This window comes from Leguminivora glycinivorella, chromosome 1 (genome assembly GCF_023078275.1).
Source record: "Leguminivora glycinivorella isolate SPB_JAAS2020 chromosome 1, LegGlyc_1.1, whole genome shotgun sequence".
NCBI classification, from domain to species: domain Eukaryota; kingdom Metazoa; phylum Arthropoda; class Insecta; order Lepidoptera; family Tortricidae; genus Leguminivora; species Leguminivora glycinivorella.
In genome coordinates this window covers 25,316,186-25,323,805 of record NC_062971.1, presented here as the reverse complement: position 1 = coordinate 25,323,805, position 7,620 = coordinate 25,316,186, and positions in this window count along the sequence as shown.

Below are 7,620 nucleotides of genomic sequence, written 5' to 3'. Positions count from 1 at the left end.
CATTTTTTGCCATACGAAATTAAACCTTATTACTGAAACAGAAAGTCGATCCTATCAGACTAGCGAAAACGGTCCACATGAGAGGGCATTGTTTGGGCTGGTGTCCCTCTCGCACGTGTTGCCAGTGTTAATGAGGTTCCCATATTAGTAGTATTTTTGTTAGCGCTTTCACAACATACTTATGCGGGAAATTAATTTATATGACAATTGCGACCCTCAAAGCGCCACGAAGGATATGTTTTTGAATAATTTAGCTTCGAAATAAATGGACTGTATAAATTTGAATATTAAGTAAATTACGACACAAAATACTTGCTTGCACCTTGTTTAAAAGGAAAGAGGAAAATGCCAACGCCTACCTTTTTATCTTTTCTTCTAGGTCTTCTCAGCTAGCTAGCTTTTCCAAAACTCCTTTCAGCAATCGGCACAATAGTTCGATACACTTTTCCACAACAGTTTTTAGAGGTGCGTTAATATTTATCACATTTTTGATATTTAGCCATGCGCAGGCTGTTAGCCAAACGGAGCTTAGACGGGAACTGATCGAGGCGAAAATTGCTTCTCGAATCGCGGCGAGTGAGACAGATATACTCATCTCACGTGCGTTGGCAAAGGATAGGTGACTTGGAAGGGTGAGGTGATTCGCAAGTACCTACATTTGAAAATATTAATATAAAACTACCTTAAATGTAAAAATAATAAATTTGGAACTCAACATCCCCCCGGCCTTGAAGGATCCCTTCAAAAGAAAAGGAAGGAAAGAGCTAAGTGCCAACTGCACATAAATATAACGCGGTATAAGGTCATTGTGCCAAGTTACTTACTTTCTAAGTTCATTATGACGAAATTACAAACGAGAGAATAACCTAACACTACAACAGCAAAAGGTTGAAAATACACAATATTAAATTTGCGCTTATTCACTAAGCAAGTTAGTTTAAAGAAAAACGTAACTTATTATAACTTAAATATAACTACCTATATTTAATTTGTCTACATTAGACGCGGGCTAAAACTAAGTTTCTAAACTAAATAAGACTCCTATTGAGTCGGTAACGGGCATAGCCGTATGACTGGACGTTTATACGTGCCAGTTTTCGTTTTTACTTCCGCTACGCGTATAACTCCATCCTGGCTATTAGGATAGATATTAGTAATAATACCTAAAGGCCATTGCAGAGGCGGAGCGTTATCTACCTTTAATATTACTACGGTACCAATTTTTATTGGATTAGAAGGTGTATTCCATTTTTCGCGTTGTTGCAAATTATGCAAATACTCCGTTCTGAATCGCTTCCAATACGATTGCACGAGCGAGTCCAATAATGAGTACCGCGACAGTAAATTCGTATTTTCATCGGACAGATCAGCCGCTGGTAAAAATTCCAATGGCGACATGGTCAAAAAATGCGAAGGAGTAAGCGCGAGCGGCTCAGAAGGATCAGAGCTTAAAACGTATAAAGGACGACTGTTGAGCACGGCCTCTAACTGAACAAGAACAGTTTCTAACTCCTGAAAAGTTAAAGTTTGCTTGCCAATTACTCTAAACAGTAAAGTCTTGGAACTTTTTATATTAGCTTCCCAAATGCCTCCGAAGTGGCTAGCGGTGGGAGGATTCATTTTCCATGTAATACGATGTTTCGCGAGCTCATTGCTGAAAGTTTGATAATAATCGTCAGATTCTAAAAGGTCGTGGAGCTCCTTGAAATAAGCTTTCGCGGATACAAAATTTGTTCCATTGTCGGAATAAATAAAATTACACGGACCTCGTCGCGATAAAAAGCGCTTAAAAGCGTCTATAAAACAAGCAGCCGTCAAATTTGAAGCTAATTCTATATGAACTGCTTTTGTCACAAGACAAATAAAAAGGCAAATGTAAACCTTGACGCTGCGCACGCCTCGTTTCCTATAAGGGGTGGCGTACAAAGGGCCAGCAAAGTCTATACCCGTATGCATAAAAGCTTTGCATTGCTCTAAGCGGCATTTAGGTAAGCTAGACATTAGCGGAAAAGTAGGTCTGGGGTTTAAACTGAAACAACGGTTACATTTTTGAGTGATATGCCTAACAATACGACGACAGGAAATTATCCAAAATTTAGTTTTTAATATACCTACTAAATGTTGCGGTCCTGCATGAAGGTTGTTGCGGTGGTAATGATCAATTAACAATTCTACAACGTGACCCTTTTTGGGTAAAATTATAGGATGTTTCGATTCGTAATCGAGCGAAGAGTTCGATAAGCGACCTCCTACGCGTAAAATTCCATCTGAAAGGAAAGGAAATAATTTTTGTAACTTTAAAGAACATTTAAGTCCATTTGAAATAGCCTTGATGTCGGCTGAGAAATTAGCATTTTGTATCGCTTTTAAAATTTCAAGCTCAGCAGTATTTAAATCATTAGCGGTAATTACCTCATTCGGAGATAACTTTCTTATAAAACGTAAAACATAAACTGTGACTCGAAGCAGCTTGTTCCAGGAGGAACAGCGTGTCGCGAGAGATAGAAACGGATGTTCAGGCTTATTAGCCTCTGTGGTCACGTGGGACAAAGTTTTTTCTTCGGGTAAAGGTGCCCGCTTTGGAACGAAACTTTGTATAGGCCAACGCTCTGTAGTCTGTGATAACCAAACTGGACCTTTAAACCAGAGCTCATGTTGAACCAACAGAGAAGGGGTGAGACCACGTGACACGCAGTCAGCGGGGTTTTGTGCACCTGCAACGTGGTATAAATTTCCAGGCGAAATGTTACTTTGAATTTGTGATATGCGGTTAGCGACGTAGGTGTCGAACCTATGCGGAGAGGCAACCGACCAACATAAGGCGACCTCTGAGTCTGAGAATGCATAAATATTTTTTATTTTATGCCTACTGGACATAGTGTCGTGAACTTCTTTAAGAAGCCGAGAAAGAAGCAGAATTCCGCAAAGTTCTAGACGAGCAAGTGTGATTTTAGGTTTAGCGGAAGCTACCCTAGACTTCGAACACAATAACGTAACTACGGGTGGCTCGTTACCGTTCACGACGTGTGCATATATGACGCAACCGTATGCGGATTCACTGGCGTCAGAAAAACCAACCAGCGAAACTTGAGACCTCGTCTCAATTCCTAAATGTCGGGGAAAATTTAGCTGAGAAATTAACGGTAGCTCAGCTAAATATTGTTGCCATAGCTTAATAATATGAGGGGGTGGCTCTTCATCCCAATCGATGGAAAGAAGCCAAAGTTGCTTAATAATCAACTTAGCATATAAAATTACAGGCCCGACGAGTCCTAAGACATCGTACAGACGCGCGGTGGCCGAAAGAATGGCGCGTTTAGTGCAAACGGACGGCGGGTTAGAGATATCGAAAACAAAGCAGTCTCGCGTAGGTAGCCATTTCAAACCTAGGATCTTAAACGTATCTCCGTCATCGAAGGAGATAGATTTAGATTGTCGGTGAGACTCAGGTATGTGCTCAAGCAGCTCCCGCGAATTCGAAGACCACTTGAGCAAATCGAATCCGCCTGCTTTGAAGAGGGCGATCAGCTCATCCGCTATCTTAACTGCTTCCTCGGTTGAAAAAGTAGAAGTAGCCAGATCGTCCATATAGACATCTCTTTCGAGCACAGAGGCTGCCTTTGGCCATCTGTGCCGCTCGTCTGCAGCTAACTGACGTAAAGTCCGAATAGCCAGAAAAGCTGACGGTCGAAGTCCAAATGTTACTCGAGTAAAGGTTAACACTTCGAGCGGGTCGGTATCAGAAAACCGATATAAAATACGTTGGTATTTCCGGTGTGAAGAATTCACATAAATGCATAAATACATCTGTTTTACGTCAGCGAAAAATGCGATCTTATAAATGCGTACATTTAACAAAATGTGAAATATATTAGCCTGTAAGTTACGTCCGGAATGCAAAATATCATTTAAAGAAAGACCCGTATCTGTCTTCGCACTTCCGTCCAGAACCGGTCTTACTTTTGTGCTAATTTTATCATTACGTAACACAGGACGGTGCGGTAGATAAAATCCATCAGTAGATTCGTCATCAGCTGACGCGCGGGTGAGAATACCTTTATCAAGATAATCGCGAATAACTTCGTCGTATCCAGACTTAAGCTCAGGATTTTTTGAAAATTTCTTTTCTAAAAGCAAAAAACGCCTTTTTGCGGTTTTAAAGGAGTCGCCCAATGTATGAGGATCATCCTTAAATGGAAGGTCCACAGTATAACTGCCGTCGTTATTACGGACAGTGGTTGCGGTATAAATATCTTCACATTTTTGGTCATCGGGACTCAAAAATGTGCGAGAAGGTATTTCTTCAGTTGCCCAAAAGCTCTCTACTAACTTGTGAAGAGGATCGCTAGTAAACGCGCAGAGTGTGCGAGAGGCTGTAGGAGGGTTAACTATAGCCGCGTCACCCATTAAAATGTACCCTAGGGTCGTTTCAAACACGGTAGGTATTATAGGATTCGAGCTTTCGATTTTGTTTGATAACAATATTTTACAATATACATTGACCCCCAGGAGTATATCTATAGGACCAGGTTCAGAAAAACCATCGTCAGCTAAAGGTAAATTTAAATTGCGAGCATAATTTACAACTTCCCTATCTATGCGCGAGTCGGGCAATTCAGACGTAATGCGGTCGACAACACGAGGGCGAATCGAATATCGATATGATTCATCCTTTAAAGATGAAAAAGTTAACGCGGTATGCCCCTTGGTCTTGAGGGTTAACTCTCCCAAACCAGTGGCTTCAGTAGGGTATAGCGGTTTATTTATAGCTAGCGAGAGACGCTTGCAACAAGCGACAGATATGTAATCTGACATGGATCCTGGGTCAATCAATGCGCGCAGGACATGTGTGCGGTTTAAGGAATCAATAACCTTAATTTTAGCGGTCGCAAGTAAAGCAGTAACTAAACATTGGTTACTGTTATCTTCGCCAGCAAAAGTACACAAAGAAACTGTGTTTTCCTCATGACGAGAAATCAAGCCATTTTCGACCTTAACGGCAGCAATCGCCGGGTCTATAATATTAGCTTGCGCGGTGCGGTTGACCTCAGCACTGGGTAAGGCTGTGGTCGGGTCATAAGCGGGAGCGGGTGCGGGAATAACAACATTATTTGTTGCAGCGGGAAAACAATTATTAGAAGCGGGTGCGGATACCACTGCACTTACATTGCAGTGAGATTTCTCTTTGGTATTGAAATGCAACATCGTATGATGTCTTAACGAACAATGAGAACAATGTCGCTTGGAAGTACAAGAGGAAGTCTTATGTTTCACACTTAAGCAGTTATTACAATAAGCGTTAGATTTTATAAAATTGAACCTGTCATGCGGAGTCATATTATTAAAAGATTGACATGAATATAAATGTTCATGTTGTTTATTTTTGCATAAAGAACATTTATCGCTGGCGCCTTTGTCATTGGCCGCATCCGTGTTTACGAATGATTTAGTTTTTTGCAAGAGATGCTTTTTAGCCGATATTTCAACTGGCTTACTAATTGCCGCATTTGGCGAACGAGACAACACTTTATTTTGTTCTTTGACGAATTCAATTAAATTTTGATAAGTAGGTATTTTGTCTTTGCGGTTAATTGTTTGAACGTTAGCAACTGATTAAAATATGTTGACGCCAACGAACGCGGGTCATCATATTTTTGTATCAATGCGTTCCAAATAATATGGTAATTTTCCGCGGTTGCTGGCAAGCCGGAACAAACACTTGCGGCGTTGCCGGTTAATTTGCCAACTAAATAGTACACCTTCTCGCTGTCAGTCAGCGACGAGTTTTCATGGATAACACTCTTGAACTGTTGATAAAACAAAGGCCAGTTTTTTACATCTCCGTCAAAAGAAAGTAATTCTAATTTAGGCAGGCGGCATATTGGTTTTAAAGAGTGCGCAGGTTCAGAGGGAACCTTAGACTCGTTGTCGATTAGAACTTGCTTAATGTAACAAAACATTTCCTCAAATGCCGACCAAGACTCGTAATCTACTTCAGCATCGGGCTGCATTTGCAACTGCAATAAATTATAGGACTCTAAAACGGTCTGATAATCTTCACGCATTTTATCCAAATTTAATGTACTAGTGTGAAATGCCCTATATTGAGATGGATCGGTTTCCGCCTTGTAAGCAAGTTCCAATATATTTTCGACGCGCTTGTAAATAACGTCGCGCCGAACTGTATAGAGGGCTAGCTGATTTTTGTTTGTGTTATAATTATCGCTAATAAAGCCCTCGCTGCCTTTCCTGGCTTTTGATGATTTAGACATCTTGTTGAGAATTAACAAGTTTTACAATAAAACTAATAAATCGAACGTCGTAAATAAACTAATGTACCTACGAGGTATAAGTATAAAGGTGTAGTGTACTATTTAGTTTGACAATGCGGTCAAACATATAATTATTCGAATGAAATAAACAGTATACCTACGCGTTTTAAATAAACGAGTTCCCTAATAAATAGGTATACCTAACGAACACTAGCTGCGAGCCAACCGATAATAAGCGGAACAAATATTTTTCTACCTGTAATATTTCGGTAAGCGGTGCGGTGCGGTTTGGCTGACCGAGCAGTGCAATCATATATGGAATGAAAACGATCGGAATGAACGAAAGTGAGCCGAACAATTCCGAAGATTCACGAATGAATATCTTGACTATTTCAAATATGGCTAACAATTTTGAAATGCGAACAAAGGAAAAATGGAACACGTGTATGAGTATTTTTGTCGTAAAAATAAAATATATAAAGAAATAACCTACGATCTATCGTACTTCGTAACGCGGAGCGGAAATATAATGAAATACCTGACGATGCGATAGATATAATAGGATGAGTGACAGAGTATTTCAGTTACGTAGCACAATGACCATACAGTTAGCGGTATATTTAATGGAAAAGATTAACTATTCGGCGAGAAGTGACCAAAAAATATGTTAGCGCTTTCACAACATACTTATGCGGGAAATTAATTTATATGACAATTGCGACCCTCAAAGCGCCACGAAGGATATGTTTTTAAATAATTTAGCTTCGAAATAAATGGACTGTATAAATTTGAATATTAAGTAAATTACGACACAAAATACTTGCTTGCACCTTGTTTAAAAGGAAAGAGGAAAATGCCAACGCCTACCTTTTTATCTTTTCTTCTAGGTCTTCTCAGCTAGCTAGCTTTTCCAAAACTCCTTTCAGCAATCGGCACAATAGTTCGATACACTTTTCCACAACAGTTTTTAGAGGCGCGTTAATATTTATCACATTTTTGATATTTAGCCATGCGCAGGCTGTTAGCCAAACGGAGCTTAGACGGGAACTGATCGAGGCGAAAATTGCTTCTCGAATCGCGGCGAGTGAGACAGATATACTCATCTCACGTGCGTTGGCAAAGGATAGGTGACTTGGAAGGGTGAGGTGATTCGCAAGTACCTACATTTGAAAATATTAATATAAAACTACCTTAAATGTAAAAATAATAAATTTGGAACTCAACAATTTTTATCTGTATATTACCTGACTTTATAACTTCTTATTTTATTTTAATGTTATATTCAAACTAGGGTTTAGATATATTTGAAAATAATTAAAATTTGATTATTTTGATGCCAGTAAATCAA